Source organism: Triticum urartu, chromosome 3 (assembly GCF_003073215.2).
Source record: "Triticum urartu cultivar G1812 chromosome 3, Tu2.1, whole genome shotgun sequence".
NCBI lineage: Eukaryota > Viridiplantae > Streptophyta > Magnoliopsida > Poales > Poaceae > Triticum > Triticum urartu.
This window is the reverse complement of record NC_053024.1, coordinates 4,924,670-4,944,786: the sequence shown is the minus strand read 5'-3', so window position 1 is coordinate 4,944,786 and position 20,117 is coordinate 4,924,670. Positions and strand designations below refer to the sequence as shown.

Below are 20,117 nucleotides of genomic sequence, written 5' to 3'. Positions count from 1 at the left end.
ACCTAATGTAGTCACGATCCTCAATGCTGCCATTGAACCAGTGCTGCAAGTCAAGTGCTCAAAGTCGTCTCTGTCTGACACTCAGTCTTTGCTGTGAGTGCATCTCAATCGCAGTTGCAGGCTTGAACCAGTCAAGCAAAGCTGATGGTAAGTGCAAGTAACATATAGTAATTCCTACGAGCGTTCATCCTGAGCGATCGAGGCATGCATGGCGACGAAGACATACGTGCTACAGTAAACAATTTACTACTCCATCAACAAAAAATTACTACAAGATGCATAACTCACTTCAGCCGCAACAGCAGTTTATGTTGCACTAATCTTATAGATTTAAGTAATAAGTAAAGTGATGGATTATGGATGGGCTTAGGCCCATATAAGACAATAATACCTAGTTAATCTCTAAGGCCCATGCATGTGTACGGCAAGTGGTGGGAAGTGTGGGAAGTTTAGTCCCATACTGCTACAGTAAGAAGAGTGAGACCTCTTTATAAGGGATGTTCTACCACTTGCTATTGGGAGCTTGGGAATAGGAGCTGTACACGCGCGCTCCTCCTCCTCCGCCGCCCGCCTCGCCACGCCTCGGGTTGCGGGAACGAGCCGAAGCTTATTTTTCCGCTCAGGAATGGTTAATTAATTTCGTATTAATTAACGAGTCGCTTGCGGAAGCGCCACTGTCCAAGACATTGGACCGTGCCTCCGGAACCCTGTCGTTCGAGATCCTGCCCGGGAGAACGACAATAAGGTTTTTGGGGAGCGTCTCGATGCGACTGCTCCCGACCCCGCGTTGGCCTGGCCAACCGGAGGGTATGACACGTTCATCCCCTATATGCTCGTTCATGTGCTAGCCGTATATATGTTGTTCATAGATCTTTCGGTTCTATGTACTATACGTGCTCACATGCTTAGGTATCGGTATGAGATGCATACCGTATTTGCCATGCTTACTGTTTACTCATGGATTAGATTAGTCGGAAAAGTGCTAATATTTCCAACAATCCAAAAACCTTATTTTAGGCACTTTTCGACTCATGGCTTCGCCGCTACTCTGAAACCGAAAAAGTTTACTGCAACGCATTTTAAGCGTTGGCACACGAGGACCACCTTGTGGCTCACAGCAATGAACGTGTTCTGGGTTAGTGGTGTGTCTCCCACGGTAGCGATTGCTCCTGAACAGGAGAATGTGTTTAGGGAGGCAACCACCATCTTCTGGGAGCTGTTCTAACTGTGATCGGAGACAAGCTTGTGGACGCATATCTCCATATGCGCCTTGCCAAGAATTTGTGGGATGCACTCGAAGCTAAGTTCGGCGCAACCGATGCTGGAAGCGAGTTGTATGCTATGGAGCAGTTCCATGATTACAAAATGGTTGATAACCGTTCTGTATTGGACCAGGCCCATGAGATACAATGCATCGCTAAGGAGCTGGAGCTCCTGAAGTGTGAGTTACCGGACAAGTTTGCACTACACCATGGTAATGTATTCCCTACTGATGTGTGTTGGGAAAGATGTCTATTCCCGACTGATCTTTGGTTGTTAAAACTCTCGTCGAACTGTTGGTTGGAAAAACATTTGTACGCTAACAAACTATCGGTCGGGAATGCATGCACATTTGCCATCGAGCGGTCGGTCGGGAATTCTCCTAAACCCATTAAACTGTGGGTCGGTAAATAATGCCGACCGACCGCCTGTGGCTACATGGGCCAAGCGCGCACAAATGAAAATCTTTAGCGCTGAATTTTGGCCCAGCCCGCGAACCTCACTGCTCTTTCCCCCCGAGTACGGTGAAATCCCTAATTCCCCACCATGAGCCGCCACTCGCGCCGCCGCCCAACATCGCGTCGCTCACTGCTCTCTCCGGCCGGCCGCTGCACCGCGCCGTCGTCCTCAAACACTACTAGGGAAAACCTTATACATAGAACTTTAGCAGTAGCGAGGGTCAAAAAAGCACGCTGGTGCTAAGTAGCAGTAGCGCGCCTGCGCAAACCGCGCTGCAGATAAAGTTCTAGCAGTAGCGTGTCTTCTTCTAAACACGTTACTACTAAAATTCCCACGGCTTAGCCGATAGGCTACACATAGTAGTAGCGACCTATAACGAACCGCGCTACCGCTACTTTCTTTGTAGCAGCGCGTTTTAGTCTAAACTCGCTACTGATAGATGATATAAAATTAAATGGAAAGCAAATAGAAAGGTAACTGAAAATGAAAGAAATAGAATAAGGTGAAAGGAAAAAAATAAAATGTGAAGAAAACTAAATGAAAAAGGGGAAAAAAGAGAATGGTGTACCAGTAGCGCGTATTCCAGCACGCGCTGTAGCTAACGTAGCAGTAGCGCCCTTTCTGGAACGCGCTACTGGTACTTCTGACTTAACCACGCGGTTTGTGCTTCCCCACGGCCACTTCATCCCCCAAATCCAACTCCACTCTCGCCGCTGCCGTCACCCCTCGGCCGCCGCGCGCTCTCCGCACACCCTCTACGCCGCCCCCGACCCCAGATTCAACGCCGCCCCGCCCCCGACCTCAACGCCGCCCCCGACCCTGACCTCAACGCCGCCCCGGACGCCGCCCCAGCCCCCCCGACCTCAACGCCGCCTCGAAGCCCCGACCACGACCTCGACGCCGCCTGCCCCTCCCTCGTCGCAGGCACCCGAGGTGAGCACGCCTGCTCCTCCCTCTCCCCTACCTCTGCCTAGAGTTTCTACCTCCATCAAATTAGTTAGGGTGGAAACAAATCGGATGCGGATGCGGCTCAAAGGAGTTAGGGTTCATGTAAGGGTGGAAACGAATCAAATTTCTAAGATGAATCATAAAACGAGTAAAATTTGACCACTTATTTCACTTTATAGTTGGATAATTGGAATATCCGCTACCACTTTCCACCCCTATAGGTTCATCAAATTAGATGGTAATTAGGGCAGTAGTTCCTAGGTACTAATTAGTTAGTAAGAACTAAGTACTAATTAGGTACTAGAATATTTTTATTTATAGTAAGTTTATTTTTAGTAAGAACTAGTTGAATTAATAGAACTAGTTAGTAAGAACTTGTTGCTATTTTTTTAGTTAAAACAATTTTCCCGCATCGACGTGGACGATGCCTATCCCGCATCCTCGTCGTCGAGTCGGCGGAGGACGACACCTGCTTGACCAGATGGGCCATGTCCGGGACTGGGCTCCGCCGGGGTGGTACTGGGAGCCGCTACCTACCGGGGGGCGTAGGTTGGTGAGGAGCCAGCCAGTCGTTGACCCGAACCTTCTTTGGTGGCGGTCGCGTGGGCCAGTGACGATCCAGAGGCTCGAGGACTCCGCGGAGGTGGTGCGTCACCGTGTCAGTGAAGAGGACGCGCACATCCGTCGCTACTTGTTTGCGTTGGAGCACAGGTTCTCCAATACCTGGCAGGTTCTCCAGGGATCTCACTGGAGCTATGATCCCGTGATGGTTCCTTCTCTGTGGGTGTCCACCGCCCGCGCCGATACCCGTCGTGTGCTAGGGTTTTAGTTGTACTAGTGATGTTATATGTATGACACTATTCGGGATGTATTAGTGATAATATTCGACGATGTACGGACGCATGAGAGGATTTACTTTTGCTTATTGAATGCATGCTAATTTGAGTCTTATAAGATATTTTGAAATGTATATCTTGTGTTGCTCAATATCCAAGTGGCCGGTCATGTTTGCAGGTTACACCTCCGAGTGGCCTATGTTTTGCCGCAGTGTTGATTCATTTCCGTTCCGGCAAATTTTAGGCGCTCAATATGTCCTATTTTAGCAAAGGTCATGCCTGATTTTTCCGTAAATTTTGGCATGACTTTTGCCAGAATATGTAGGAAATATCGAGTGCCCCGGATTTGTGTGTTGAGTATCCTGGTAGTTGTCTTCTATCGATTTTTAATTAATGTTTTAACTATGAACATAGGAAATGTCTGACGACAAAAAGGATTTTGGTATTTGCAAATACTCCGAAGACGAGCGCGGCCTGTGCGACGGAATCTTCCTAGATGATGATAGGCGCTTCAGCATCAAGCTGGAAGAGAACTTCGAAGTGGATACAGTAAGTCACAACGACAAGTCTTTTTTCGTAATTAAGCATGACATCTGCTTCATTTGCTTCAACTTATATTTTTTTTTACTATTCTACTAGCGTATCCCCTGCCATGCAAGAGTTTTTGTATTGGATAAGATAGGTTTCAGTCATACTATGGAGGTAAAGAAAGTTTACTTGAAGACCGAGCATGGTTATATTTTCCACGCAAAATTATACAATTCAGAGGACTACACCTATTTTGGATGCAAAACATGGCGAGCACTATGCAAGACTTATGCATTTCAATCTGATATGGTTATCACCTTTGATATTCGTCCGGAAGATGATATTGAAGGTAATACCAACATCTGGGTCGATGTGCAGACGCCTCCAGTTACACCAAAATGTAAGTTTCTCAACCATATTTATATCTTTGATATTGTTTATTCAAAAATAGTTGACAACTAATTTGTATTGTCAGCTTATTTCGGTGCAAGCAAACATGTCCAGCGCTTGGTAGACATGACCTACTACTGTCCCGGGGCTGAACTAAACTGCGAGGAGCTAAGTCATTATGTTTCATGGCTTGAGGATCTTGATACTGTCAAGACAAATTTTCTTCCTGGACTTAGAAATCTTAGTACTGAAAACGTGCGACCAATAGTGTTCGTCATCAACTACGGTCACATCTATTTAGGAAGGATGGTAAGATTTTTACTATTTGTCCTCAGTGCATCTTTTCCATATACATTATTTGTGAAGCTAAACTTAATTGCTAAGTATGTGACCATACGATGTTCTTCAACAGGGACTCCCAATGAATGTTGTGCCTTATGGGATCGAGACTAAAGGTACCATGAGTATTATTAGCTTACGGCCAAGATATCCTACATGTTACTTTAGTGCATTCAAGATCAGCGATGAATGCTTAATAGTGCAAGACTGGACCAGATATGTGATGGGGGAGCGCAGACAAGTACTAGGGGGCAGCAAACAGATGTGCTACCCAAAATTAGGAGACAGGTTCATCTGCATGCTCCAACTTGATCAAGGAGGAGAGGTACACATGTTTTATGTTGTTTTACCTAAGAGAGAGCAGCAGGAGTGATTAGCTAGAAATGAGTTTGAGGATGATGATGTGCTACACTATTACTATGATGATAAAATAGCTAGTGTTGGTGGTAATGACTGATGATTATTATTAGCTAGTGTTAGTGGTGATTAAATAAATATTGTTGGTGGTAATGATTATGATGATGATTAAATAGCTTGTGCTGGCGGATTAGATTCAAGTGGAGGCAACATGTGGTGCACATCGAAAGTACTACTAGTCCAAACTAGATCAAGTTTGGATTAGTAGTATACTTTTGACATGCACCACATATTGCCTCCACTTGAACCTAATCCACCTTCATTTGACACACTGTTATGGACATAATGATGTAAACCTCATAACTGGTATTGTACCAATATTTGTACGATGGCGCATAAATACACTAAAAATAAAAAAATTAAAAAACAATACTAGTAGCGATGGAATGAAAACAAGCTGCCAGTAGTTACATTAGCAGTAGCGTGGGAGTGAACAAGCGCTGCAGCTATTTGTCCTAGCAGTAGCGCGTGCGGCACGCGTTAGTGCTAAGCAATAGCTGTAGCGCCTTATTAGTAGCGCGCCTACCCGTGCTACTAGTGAGCACAAAACCAGCGCTACTGCTAGGGTTTTCCCTAGTAGTGAAACCCTCCCGCCGCCCACCCCTCACGAGCTCAAACCCTCACCTATTCTAAGGTGCTCCATCCCCACCCTGTCACCAAGAAATCCGGCCTCCTCATCGTCCTCGGCACCGAGCAGATCCCGGCGAAGACCAGGCTCAACCTGCGCCGGAAGCTCCTGTCGGCCGTGGCGGAGCACTGCTCCACGCCATATTGCTTGTCCACCGCTACCCCCGCGCCGTCCTGCCTCTCCACGAGTGCCCCCACACCGCCCTGCTCCCCGGCGTCGCCACCCACTCCCTGCTGTGGCAGCCGGTGATTTCCCATGGTGAGGCAACTCCCTCCCCTCCCCCCTTCTCCCTTTCTCGAACCTGACAACCAAATTCATCTCCCAGATCAGAACACACCACCACCGGCAGGTTCTTCTTCAGAAGGCCAGACGTCTAGGGTTCATCTTCAAGAGACCATATCCATCTTCAGAGGCAACTCTCTCTCCCTCCCTCCCTCCCTCCCTCTCTCTCTCTCTGAAAAATCCTTCAACATTATGTTTCTTCGTCTGTGATTTAGTGCACTGTATGTGGTTGTTCTTTGCTTAGAAAACATTATTGTTATATCTGTTGGTATATGATGACTCGAAGTAATTTCAGTTTTAGATGAATTTTGTTCATAAGATGTAGTATATCCAGGATCTTTTTTCTTTTTTTTAGTATATGATGTTGTGATTTAGTAGTTTGGAGCCTGGCACTTCAATTCAAAACTGACGTCAATACCTAAAATAATAAAAAGAACAAGAAATGGTGGCTAGCAAACATATCTTTTTTATAAAATTGGTGAGCTGAATATCCAAGTAATGGTTTGTCTATAACTAATTTGGCTGCTAGATTTTTCGAAGTTGTTAGACTCTAATTTGATGGTTATATATTAGGTAATGCTTTGTCTATAACTAATTTGGCTGCTAGATTTATTGAAGTTGGTAGACCGTATTTTGATGGTTATATATTAGAGCTAAAGAACAATATGTACTGAACAATAAAGAACAATATGTATTTTTTTCTCTTAACAGAGCTTCTCTAAGCTTTTCTAATATGTTATCCTAGTTTATTCCTAGTAGCTCCCAGCAAATGCAGTGTGTGAACAAGTATTGAATGTTTTGTTTAGGCTTTGGTTCTTATGTGATTTTTTTCTTCAGAAAACTGCACCGTGGGCATTCATCTTCAAGTGATTATCCATCTAAGGTGCTTGTTGCAACCAGTTCGGTGAGTTTCTCCACCCCATGTACAGAGGCCCTCCTTATGTGTGGATGTCATGAATGTATACAATCCCTTTTCACACTTTTGATTTTCCTTAAACACAGATCATGCATGTTGATTGCTAAAGTAGATTACTTTAGTATTGCAAGTGTTTTCAACTACATGTGACATCAGAACTAACAGTTTCGTGTAGTACAATTTCTCTTTTAAAGCTTTGGAATTTCCATTGCAGCCATCAAAGTCTGTTCACCCTGCGATTTAACTTCTAGATATTTCTCATGGTAATCATAGTCCAATTAATTATGTTGTTCATGACCATGTCCTGCCAGTGCGGCACAGTTTGATTCCTTCCTGGGTTAGTGTCTTGCTTACATGCTTGATTGAGTTAAGTGTACAATAAAGAAAGGGGGCATCAATCTGTTATTTAGATATATTTTACATCTGCGCTTCTCTGAAATAAATGAAATTTAGTGTTGAGCCGAACAAGACTACTAGGTGAGAGATGGTAAGCATCTGCTCTATGGAACACCATGTTTTTCTTTGCTGAATTGGCTATCATACGCTTGGTCTTCCTTGACAAATAACAACTTGTGTTCAACTTGTTTATTTCAGATTTTGATTTCTTATAGTTATTCTTGTATGGAAAATGTAACACCATGTTTAAAACCTTGTAGGTGAACATTTAAAACACTGCCCAGCAAATGAAGGGTGGAAACAGAGTACTAACCAGGAATGCCACTATTCAATGGGATCGGAATGACGCCTGGAGTCCTGAAAGGTGGGTTATTGTGCTTTGTTTGGCTATTAAGTCGTACCTGCAGGATCAAATATATAGACATGCTGTAGTTATCCCTGCAGGATCATGCTTGTTTAGCAATAATACATTCTAGGGCAAACAAAAACATGAGATTATACTGATATTATATATGTACATTCATAAAAGGAGAACTTGCGTCTTTGGCCTATTTCTTGTCTCTTTCAATGAGATTTATCAGGTATTTTGGTTATCCTTCAATAAAGTTACTCGACATTCATTGGCTATTCCCACTCCCCCTCCTCCTGTGTAGACCATGGGAAATATATATAAATTGTGCCATATATGTCATTCCTGGCCATTTGCTGTTAATATCATGGCATACTAATCTCAGGTGTTAATCTGAAACTACCACAGTAATTGGTATGGTTGGTATGTTGAAAGATCATCCAAGAAATAAACAAAGAGAAAACTGGGTTACATTAAATAGGAAACTCTAATATACTTTCCTATTGTCTTCTAATTACTATTGTCCAAGTGCTGAAGTTGCATTCCTTGCATCATGTTCCCCTTACTCCTTGAGTAAAAGGGTTGTGGCTGTGAAGAACTGTCAAAGTTTCTGTAGTCGCTCTACTTGCATCCCTATATTTTTTCCATCTGTACAAAAAACAAAAGCACCAAATATATTCTTACCTCTGCCGTGTCAGGGGTACTTAGACAAGAAAGGAAATGGTTTTGGATATGAAGGTATAAAAATATACAGTGCATCATCAAGCAATGGAGGAAGCTATAGCAGATCTTAATATCAATAGAAAAAGTGCATAACTTAATTAGTTCCTGGAGCATATACCTAAATGGTCATAGATCATGCAGGTTCATAACATGGAAATGCTCTTAGAAAGGTGGTTTACATGGATGTTGTCCTGTATTTGTTTAACCAAAAGTATGGCAAATGTTAGTACAATGTAGTAGTTACACTTCCGTTCACTTATAGTAGGATAGTCAAGTGATTATTTTTCGCTGTCGTTTTTGTGTATATTTGTTTCTTTCTAAAAAAAATAGGGTACAATTTAGAATATTAGTATATTGGTTCCAGCCTACTTGCTGTAAATGCCTGATTTTGATGCATTTTGTTCATGGCTTTGATTATACAATCTGGAATTTTACCCTTCCGGGACATATTCAACAGAGTATATAATCCAATACTAATGATTTCAATTATCATGGTGTATTCAGGTCAAAGCTAAATACTAGTCTGCATCCGCCTACCTTGGCAGGGATACCAGGTTAATCTACTTTGGTATTGTAGCCTCTTTTCTTCTTACTCTTATTTTTTTAGGTTTCATTTGTTCTTATTCCTATTTCCGTTCAGGGCGAAAATGTTGGAACCGTTTGGACAGATGTACCTTATAAGTGTTCTCCCTTCCTGCCCAAAACAATGTTAGGTGAGCTAAGACGATAATTTTGGGCATTCAGAAAGAGTCGCATCTATAATTAGCTATCAGCTAGCAATATCCAGTGTGAACTACTAGAATTCTGTACATCTACTGAAAGAGTCACGGTTATATTTATTTTGCTTCCAACTCACTTTATCCACTATCTATAAAGTTGTATGTTTATTTTTTTGGAAACAAGTGTTGGAATATTGGCTGCTAGTACCTATGTACCGTAACTTAAGTATATCCCCAAGACACTATATGATCAGCAATCATACAAAGTAAATGATGCATTTCCTTTCAAATGGATAGACATGTGGACAGAGGGCTTCTATGCCACACTCATGGCTACTGCTGGATGTTGATTGGCGGTCTTCACGACCAGAATTCTAGTTTTGTAGATTAGGTAAGTGTATTCTTCTTTCTGTTGTTGCGTGTGCACAGTGCACACATGAATTCTGCCTGCATTCAATTTCATAAATTAATTGAGCATTCTAATAAGGGAGACTTGTTTAACTATTGTAGGAAGAAAACATAAGGACTTGACTCACAATGAACCATGAAGCCAGCGATCTGCATCAACTGAATGTTTTACTCTTCATTTTGTACAACTGATCTCTCAAACTTGTAGTCTTTTAGCTGTCCTTTGCTGAACCTGATGTATGGTGGACTGGTGGTTATGTTTAGAACAGACTGAAGTGTATGTATGTGACCATTACTTAATGGAATAAAAAATGTTTGGTGCACCTGATGTGAACCTGATGTATGATGTCTTCTTGATTATGCTTAACGCACATGAACTATATGCATGAGACAATCAGTACCATATGTTAGTTAAAGCTGTGATTGGATAAACAAAATGTAGATGAATTTTTTGTCGCAAAAGAAAACACCGTTTGATTGTTGGTAGGCAAAACAAACCCTACCCGACAGTCGGTTGGGAAAGGCTAAACCAGGCTCAACAGAATGTTGGTCGGGAAAGAATTCCCATCCGACAGTTGGTCGGGAAAGGCCCATGGCTACCCCAACGGGCTGTTGGTCGGGGAAGGCCCATGGCAAGCCCAACAACTTATCGGTCGGGAAAGATACACCATAGCCAGCAAGTAGTCGGTCGGGAAAGGGCTTTCCCGTCTGGACTTTCCCCAACAGACACGGTTGGTTGGCAATAGTCTTCCCCGACCGACTGTTAGTTGAGGGAAGTTGTTTTCCCGACCAACTAGGCTGTTGGGAATGTAGTTTTGTGGTGTAGTGTTGTCGCGGGTTGCATTATTGCAAAACTCCCTCCTGGATGGAGGAACTTTGCTACTTCTCTCAAGAACTTGAGACGTGAATTCTCTGTTGAGGATGTCATCGGTCATCTAAGTGTTGAGCAGAACTCGAGAGCAAAGGACTCACACGTGAAAGGGGCAGAGGGTTCTTCTAGCGCCAATGTGGTGCAGAAGAACTTCCACAAGTTCAAGGGAAAGAACTCTGTCCAACAAAATACTACATTTAAGAAGAAGGGTAAGAAGAAAGACAAGAGAGATGGATGCTTTACTTGTGGTTCAGATGAACATTGGGCAAACAAGTGCCCAAACAAGTATAAGAAGCCAGGACAGGATGCAAAGTCTGTCAATGTGACTCTGAGCAACAATGATGCGGCATCAGGGTATGGTAATTTGTTTACCATACTTTCAGTTTGTCAGTCCACCAATTGGTGGGTTGACACTGGGGCCAATATTCATGTGTGTGCTGATGTGTCTTTGTTTTCTTCCTACCAGGTCGCACGAGATTGTTCTGTCTTGATGGGGAATGGCTCGCATGCTTCTGTTCATGGTGTTGGCACGGTAGATCTGAAGTTTACTTTGGGAAAGATCGTGCAACTGAAGAACGTGCAGCATGTCCCCGCCATAAAGAAGAATCTCATAAGTGGCTCCCTTCTATGTAAAGAAGGGTTTAAGTTAGTATTTGGGTCTAACAAAGTAGTCGTATCTCGGTATGGACTATTTGTTGGAAAAAGGATATGATTGTGGTGGTTTGTTCCGCCTTTCCCTGGAAGATTTCTGTAATAAAGTCGTGAATCAAATTCATTCTAATGTGAACGAATCTGAGGTTTGGCATTCACGTCTTTGTCACATAAATTTCAGTTGTATGACGCGACTAGCTAAGATGGATCTAATCCCGAGTTTATTTTTAGACATTTTCAAATGACCCCAGATTTTGCAAGCAAATGAGCATGCCGATGCTAGGCATCCATGTTACTTTTAATGATTTCCGATACCATGTGTAAGTTGCTACACGTACGGCCATTTATCAATCTTTTTGATCGAGAAATCTCCAGAAAATGCAACATTTGCTGAAAACAAAAATAATTTGGCATGGTCCCTTGAATTGGTCATACAAGGCCATGAAAAAATTGGGATCAGTTCAAGATTCTCAAAAAGCAACATGCCTTAGACGGACCCTTCTGGCCTACCCGAACACCCTGCGTTCAACATGGTCTATTTCAGGCATCTTTCAAATGACCCCAGCAGGTCGGTATGCCCATGTTATATTTCGACCATTTCCGACACCATATGCAAATTGCGACACGTCCAGCCATTTATCGGCCTTTTTATCTAGAAAACACCAGAAAATGCAAAATTTGTCAAAAATTCAAACAAGTTGGCATGGTGCCTTGAATTGGTCATATAACCTCGTGGAAAACATTTGGGGTCATTGACTGATGCCAAAAAAGCTCAATCTCAAACGGACCCTTCTGGCCTACCCGAACATTCTCCGTTGAACATGGTCTATTTTTGGACGTGCACGAAATGACACCAAAATTTTCCAGTAGGTGTGCATGCCGATGGTAGGCATCCATGTCAGGTTTGAATGAATTCCGTCACCGTATGCAAGTTGTATCACATCTGTCCATTTATTGGCCATTTTCACCGATAAAACTTCGGAAAATGCTAAAATTGTTAAAAAATCAAACAACTTAGCATGGTGACTAAATTGATCATATGAGCTCTTGAAAAAACATTGGTGTCATTTGACGGATGTCACAAAAAATGTGTTCTCAAACGGACCCTTCTGGCTTAACCGTAGACCCTCCATTGAACATGGTATATTTTAGGACATGAATGAAACGACCCCAACTTTTGATAGCAGGTGTGCTTGCCTATAGTAGGCGTCCATGCCAGTTTGAACAAATTCCAATGCTGTATGCAAGTTGCTTCACGTCTAGCCAATTATCGACCATTCTTCACCTAAAAAACATCCACTACAAGAAATCTGTTAATACGTGACGGATCTAGTCCGTCACAGATTAGTGAAAACTGTCATGGGTGTCCATCCTTGACGGATTTGAGATCCGTCATGTATATCGCGTCATAATTTGATATCGTACCAGTCATGACGGTTCTTGGCCATCATGGATCTGCCCCAGGCCCGCCCAGGCCCAAGCCTTTGTGACGGAATAGTCCGTCATGGACTAACGCCACATAGGATTTTTAATTGACTAATTCGAATGATGTGGCTGCCTACGTGGATACTATTTTTCATCACGAAATCCATCATGGATTTAGGCAAAATTTAAAGGGCAGTTTAAATTTGCTTGAGCCCATTAGCCCATTTCTTTTGGCCAAAGTTTGACCCAGTATGTTTTTAATGTAATGTGATACACAAATCCCATTGCCAATTTTGGCCCAACAAAAAATATTTGCATGGTGTGAAACATTACAAAGTTTATCACATCCATCTGTACGTATCTACAACATAGCAGCTTAAAAATCCTCTACAAAATGATCACATACAACATAGGTTTATAAAATATATCACACAACAGAGTTATATATGAACCAATACAATCCATTTTACATCAACAGGACACATAAACTATTGAGTCTGTTGTTATTCAGGCTATTGCCGTCGACGCTCTTGATGGCAACTATCATGTTGTGGATGATTGTGATGGGCAGCACCAAGTAGCACTCTATCCAATATTACCTATCATATTTACAAGAATATTAGATATTTGGAGATATGAATGGATAGTAGAAATAAGAGAATTGCAACAAAAATAAAAAATGAATTACATGATGTACATAATTTCTAAATCTTACAGTGCCTACAAATGGAGTATAAAACAAGAGTAAACATGTGGTTTCTTAAAATTAATACAAAGAGAAGTGTGTCAAATGAAATTCAAATGACAAAGTGAAAAAATACACATCACAGAGCTCCAAGTACTATAGCAGCAGTAGTTGAGGCCATATAAACCCGCCAACGAAACGGCATATCACTAACAAACAATATCCCCCCATGACGTGTAAACTTGTTGACACGTGAACATTTGAAGTTTATGTCATCCGACTCGATGAGCAGTGGCAATGTTTATGTTGCAACTACATCTCAAAGGGCTAACAAATAGTAAACAATACTTGCCTGCCAAGTGAACTTCAAATGGCATGGAAAATTTCACCAAAGAATATGATACAGTTTCCTTGAGAGATCTCCCACACTTAGTTTTATTCATGGAACATTAAGCTATGTATTTGTTATTAAATGAAAAATCAAAATTTGTAATGTAATGGACTATGAAACTTGAAAATACTTGGTGAACAATGAAATAATAGATAGGGAAGTGCAGCTTGAAATGATCATGCATCATTTATATTCATTCAGGATATACAGCAAAGCTTTTCTATCATAAACCCATTGATTTTATTCTTCGTGTTACTTCTGTGCATAACAATTTTATATGCTGCCCACTTGACCAACATAGTACTATTATTTATAACAAAAAACAATAATGAAACGAAATGAACCAGTATATACATTTATACAAGGTGGCAGCAGTAGGAACAAGCCTTGCTACTTCACGAATCAGACTACAAATTTAGTCTGATGCACGGATATATAGGTACGTTCAGACTACAAATTTGAAGTAGGAGCAAGGCTTGCACGAACCAGTATATATTTATACAAAGTGGCAGCAGTAGGAACAAGGCTTGCATGAATCAGACTACAAATTTAGTCTATATATATCTTAAAAATTACTTCACGGTAATGAAGGCACAAGCTGAATCAGAACACATGTAAAAGCAATCACGGATATAGGTACAGATGCTAAAACCTTCCAGGACACAAGCGAGAAGATAAATTGGATTTTTTTATATAACTTCAAGGTCTAGAAATGCACAAAGATATTCAGTGGTGGACATTGTGAAGAAAATACTATTTTTTGTCTAAATTTACGAAATGAATAATCTGATCGTGTTAGGTAGTTGTCAAGCATGTCTTACCATCAACGTTGTGTGCATTTAGGCATTCTAGAGTTCCTATATTTATGCCAGCTACTGGACTGTAACTTTGACCAATTTTTCCATCATAACCAGTGTGCTCTCTGCGCTATCCTTACTCCCTTTCACTTCCAAAAATAACAGAATAAGTGAGGATGGATATAGAGTTGTTTGCCAACATTCAGTTCGTTCACAGCCATGTTTGTAAGGCAACAAAAACAAAGATGTATTTTGTATGCCCATAGTTTTACCCAAGTTTCGGCCATGAGATGAAGTTCCTCCCTGAAAACCAGCTAAGGCCTTGTACAACTTACTACAACTGGATCAGAGAAGCACACGATCTCACTTTAAGGAAGAGACATAATAACTTATCTCAGATGACCCAGACATGCAGAGGCAAGTAGTGGGCGCCTGTCCAACGCTTCAGTCCATGCATGTTAGGCCGCGGCCGGGGTTAGCGGAACCCACTGTTGGTTCCACGCCGCCGTCAGGGAGGAAGAAGCAGAGGCCAGAGGTTGGCCGCACCACTGTGATCCAGTATGTGTGCGTGAGATGTATGCCAATCAATCAAAGGAACTTGTTAAATACACATAGAAAAAAATTAATCTGATCATCTTTCAGTGGTTTGTCATGTCATGTTCAGATTCGGAATAAGCTAATAGAACCCAGCACAGCAAGAAACTAAACTTGCTTATGGAAATATCCCCTTAAGTTACAGCGTTAACCATCAAGATTTTTTAACATTTGTGAAGCATGTCTGTACATTGAGAAAGTAAGATTAATAGCAAATCGAATGGCAGGAAATGAAAACAAGTACAGCTCTAGTAGTCTACCGATATGGCGCTCTCGTTGCATTGAAATTTTATTCAGGTGTTTCAAAATACCATTTTCTTTTTTGTCCGGTGTGCAGATATTTCTTTTGGGTGCGTTCAATTTTGCTCCAAAGACACCGACTAACCTAGACTCAAATGTTTGCCTACTCAGTTTCAGATCGATCCCCTCAACCTGTTCTATTCGATTCTAGCTGTAGAATTAGGTAGCCACAGACCAAAATCAATGAAGATATTGATTCGTGGAAATTATCTTGGGGTAAAAGACGAACTGACCAAGAAGCTATGAGATTAGTCCAAAGAAAAATGAAAAAAAAAGAACAAGTGGATCTTGAGTTTCAGTGTATGGGGCGGGCGGGAGATCAGACCTCATGGACGGGGAAGGAAACGACGATGCCGTTGCGCTGCTGCCTCCAGTGAGCCGTGCGGTGGACGGGGAAGGAAACGACGATGCCGCTGCGCTGCTGCCTCCAGTGAGCCGTGCCGTAGGCCACCGCACGGCCACTCCGTTGCGACAAGCCCGCGTCAGGTTTGACCTCCATGCCGGATCAGCACAAAGGTTTGCAAAGATAAGAGGTCCGCCTGAATTGAATTGGATTTAGTTCGATTCTTCCCTGCAAAAGATAGTAGATGTGCTAGTGCGTCCTTACCAACAGAGGGAGGAAGAATCATGGGAGTCGATCCAGATCTAGTACAGAGAGGGACGGGAATTTCCTCCACTTCCAGGCGTGCTCCGGTTGGTTCCGGTGGAGGAGCAGGAGCTGGACGACGGGCAGGAGTAGGACGGCGGCGGTGCAAAGGAGGAGGATACGGTGACGCGGCACGGGCAGGGCAGGAAGTCGCTAACTAGAGAGGGCCAAGATTGGGGCGGCGGAGGAGGAGGAGAAAGAGTGGGAGTGTCTCTAGGGTTAGGTTTTATATACGGGGAATGGTTTAGGGCTTCAGGCGGGCTTAGGTGGGCTTGCGGGCTGTACCAGTATGTCCATGACGGTTTCCGAATCTTTCACCATAAATCCGTCATGTATTAACACATTTCTTGTAGTGATCATAAAATGCAAGATTGTCGAAAACACAAACATCTTGGCATGGTAGCTTTAATTGGTCATATAAAGTCATGGGAAAAATTGGGTCATTTGAAGGACGCGGAAAACACGCTCTCTCAAATGGAGCCTTCTTGCCTACATGAACACCTTCCATAGAACATGGTCTATTTTTGTACATGCATGAAATAACCCCAACCTTTTTCAGCGGGTGGGCATGCCCATGGTAGGCATCCATGTCAGGTTTGAACGAATTCCGACAACATTTGCAAGTTGCGTCACGTCCGGGCATTTATCGGGCTTTTTCACTGAGAAAACTCTAGAAAATGCCAAAATTTTCGAAAACTAGAACAACCAGGCATGGTGCCTTGAATTGGTGATATAAGTACAAGAAAAAAATTGGGGTCACTTCAAGGATATCGAGAGACAACGTGCTCGCAAGCGGAGCCTTCTAGCCTACCCAAACACCCTCCATTGAACATGATCTAATTTTGCGCATTATTAAAATGGCCTCAACTTTTAAAAGTAGGAATGTCCATTATATGCATTCGTGCTAGGTTTAAATGATTTCTGAATCTGTAGGCAAGTTGCGATACTTCCGACCATTTATCAATCTTTTTTGACCGAGAAACTCTAGAAAATGCAGAAATTATCAAAAACCAAAACAACTTGGCATGTTGCCTTGAATTTATCATCAAAATCAATGAAAAAATTTGGGCCATTTGACGGATGTCGAGAAACAACGTGCTCTCAAATGGATCCTTCTGGCATATTGGGACACCATACGGTGAACATGTTGTCTTTTGGAACATCCATGAAATGACCACAACTTGCAAGAAGGTGGGCATGCCAATGGTAGACATTCACGGTAGATTAAAAATATATTTTAAATCATAATTTAAACCGATACTTAAAATTATTATTTTAAGTTTTTAACATAATTAATAAATACAAAGTGATAAAATTGCAAATTGAAAATGGTTTCTTAAAAAAGCATTTAATAAATGTTTGATGGAAAAAAGAATTTAAAACATTTCCTTAAAAGTGTTATTTTTCTATTCTAAACAATATTTTAAAATTTTGAATTGGTTTCAAAGAATAATAAAGTTCAAAAAGGAGAAAATGAATTAACAAAAAAGTGAATAATAAAAAAAAATAGAAAACATGCTACCTTTTCCCAGCTAGGCGACAGTATCGCACACGTCGGGGCCCTATTAGGAATTTCTAAAAGTGTTTGCATTTTTTGAAAATTGTTCATGTTTTCAAAAAAGGTTTGTAAATTTCAAAAATTGTTCTTGTTATCATTTTTTATTCAAGTTTAATACAATGTTTGTATTTTCCAGAAAAATTGTAATTTCAAAAAATGTTGAGTAAAATAAAAATTCCTGCACTTTTTAATAAAATCTTAAGTTAAAAAATATTATTATATGCAGTTTTTGTTTACAAAATAAAAAATCTGGGTTTTAATGGTTTCTCCCACTTTAAAAAATTCTTCAAAAATCCAAATGGTCGGAGTTTCTATAAATGTTTTCAAAAACTATTCGTGCTTTTGCTTTTTTCGTGTTTTTCTAAAAAGTTTAAAATTTGCATTTTGTTTGCATTTTTATAGAGTGTCTACATTTGTTTTAAAAATGTTTGGAATCCCAAATTTCATCAAAGTTTTAGAAAAGTATTCTAGAATTTCGAAAATTATTCAATTTTTTAAAAGTTTGCTGTTTCATAAATTTTTTGCTTTTTCCAAAAACTATTTAGCATTTTTAAATTGCTCACATTTTTTTCAAGAAAAGTTTCGATTTTTTCGGAAATTGTTTTATATACGAACGACGTTGTGTGGTTCATATATAGTTCGCGTTGTGTGAAATCTCAACAAAGTGCCTAGGTCGAGTGGCAAGCAGCATTTTTCTATAGTGTGAGGTCGTGAGGTCGAGTCCTCACACAGGAAGTCTCAAGTATACATACAAAAGTGGGGTATGATTTGTCAAAGGTCTATATTACTCGAGATTCAGAAAATGAGACCGATTACCTTTTATACGTTTAGTAAGGGGTTTGTATAAAAGCGGGACTCGAGATTCAGAAATATCCTCAGTTGTTTCCAGTTATACACAGAGCACGTTGTTCGGTTCAGACAAGTTACGTGCATGGACTTTGAGGGCGCATTGTATGGAGCTTACTCGCAGAAAGTTACCTGCCACTTATTACTTATCAGCGTCGTAATGCAAATATTCCATGCGTATTGTCCTTCTCCAAGGGATCCGGGGACTTTGCTGCATCCTGGCAAATATGCCACGGTAAAAATATCTAGTGAGCTGCCACGCACCGCCACCTCTACTGCCTCCCACCACACAAGCTGCCCTCTCCTTTCGCCGTCCCTCCCGAGCCCACCCACCACAAACTACTCTATATTGTAAAAGAATTGTCATTTTCCATATTTTATAGTTCACACTGATCGCAACATGTACTTTCTTCAATATCGAAGCCCGGAGCTAGTGGTGTTTTTGTCCGGCGTGGATGGTTTTTTCTATCTAACGGATATCTATATGCGTCTGTGTTCTCGGTTGCAGATTCTGGTTTTTGAGGTTCCCGATCGTCGTCAAGGAGCACAGACCCGGCAGGGCAGCAATAATAGGTACGCTAGTCTTATATTGATTTGTTGTTCCTTGGCACAATAGTCGGTCGTATACATGCATAGACATGGTATAAATACATATAGTATAAGCTAGTGGGCATCAATCGTAGCATTGCCAGAACTCAGAAGTATGGGACAGCCTGCAGTGTCTTGCGGTGCGGCGTAGGCGACCACGTCGGCCGCGGCGGTGGATGCATGTCGAACTCGTCGTGGGTGTGCGGCATCGGCGCAGGTGGCGTAGGAACCCTTGGCCCACGGTTACCTGCGACTGGAATAACTACACATAAGTATCACTTTATCAGTGTGTCTGTGTGTATACATATACAATACACCCTCCGAGTTCGAAAATACATGACGTGATTTTAGTTCACCGTTGGGAAATATATGATGTAGTTTTAGTTCATTTCGAAACCCAGGGCTACATGGGATTACCTTGGACACCTTCGCCGAGCACATGAGGTAATATAATATAACTGCATGCATGCACAGATAATATATTGAGAAAACCTAGGACTATATGGGATTACCTTGGACCTCCGCCGAGCATGCCAAGGAGCAGCACATGAGAACCAGCACTGCCGCAGAAAGCGCAATTGCCAAGGAAGAAGCAGAACAACGCTCCATGATCAATTCTGTCTTGTTTCTCAACTAGGACTATAGGATTATAAATTCTCGATCTCTTTGTGACTTACTTATGGGAGAACTACTGCTGCCCCTGCGGCGACGATTGGTTGGCCAGGATCCCCTCGTGTAATAACTGGCTACTCGGATGGGATCCTTACAACTGGATATAAAAACATCTACAGCTGGATACACCAAATCTGACCTCTCAAACGTTTGTGGACGCGTCCTTCGGCACTGACCGGGCACCTCTCATTTGGCTGCTTCCACATCCGTGTCTCTCATATCCATAACCTTAAATCCATGCAATCCTTACAACACTTTTAAAAGCAACAACTGTACTAAAAGATGCATCTGATACAAAAGGATCATAGTTCACCGCCAGACAAAGGAATCAAAGTTTGATGCTGGACGGTGCAAATTCATACTAAAAGCATAGATAAAACGGAGAAGGGTGGAGGAAATCATTATTTCCGCATTGGCCGCTTCATCTTGCGGTCACCGGTGCGGCTGTGCCCCTCCGCGTAGGCGTCGGCGTGCGGCCGTGCATCGTCGTCGGAG

General features: G+C 41.9%; 2 long non-coding RNA genes across 2 annotated transcripts; one reads left to right on the top strand and one right to left on the bottom strand.

Moving 5' to 3' along the window:
* Window positions 1-5,765: 5,765 nt before the first annotated feature.
* On the top strand, window positions 5,766-9,581 carry LOC125542295. The gene is made up of 5 exons (XR_007297852.1): window positions 5,766-6,991; window positions 7,660-7,763; window positions 8,976-9,025; window positions 9,112-9,184; window positions 9,488-9,581. It is a non-coding gene; the product is annotated as an uncharacterized LOC125542295 (long non-coding RNA).
* Window positions 9,582-18,929: 9,348 nt separating this feature from the next.
* On the bottom strand, window positions 18,930-19,676 carry LOC125547507. Its single transcript, XR_007300689.1, has 2 exons — window positions 19,463-19,676; window positions 18,930-19,203 (listed from the first exon to the last, which is right to left on the bottom strand). It is a non-coding gene; the product is annotated as an uncharacterized LOC125547507 (long non-coding RNA).
* Window positions 19,677-20,117: the final 441 nt, after the last annotated feature.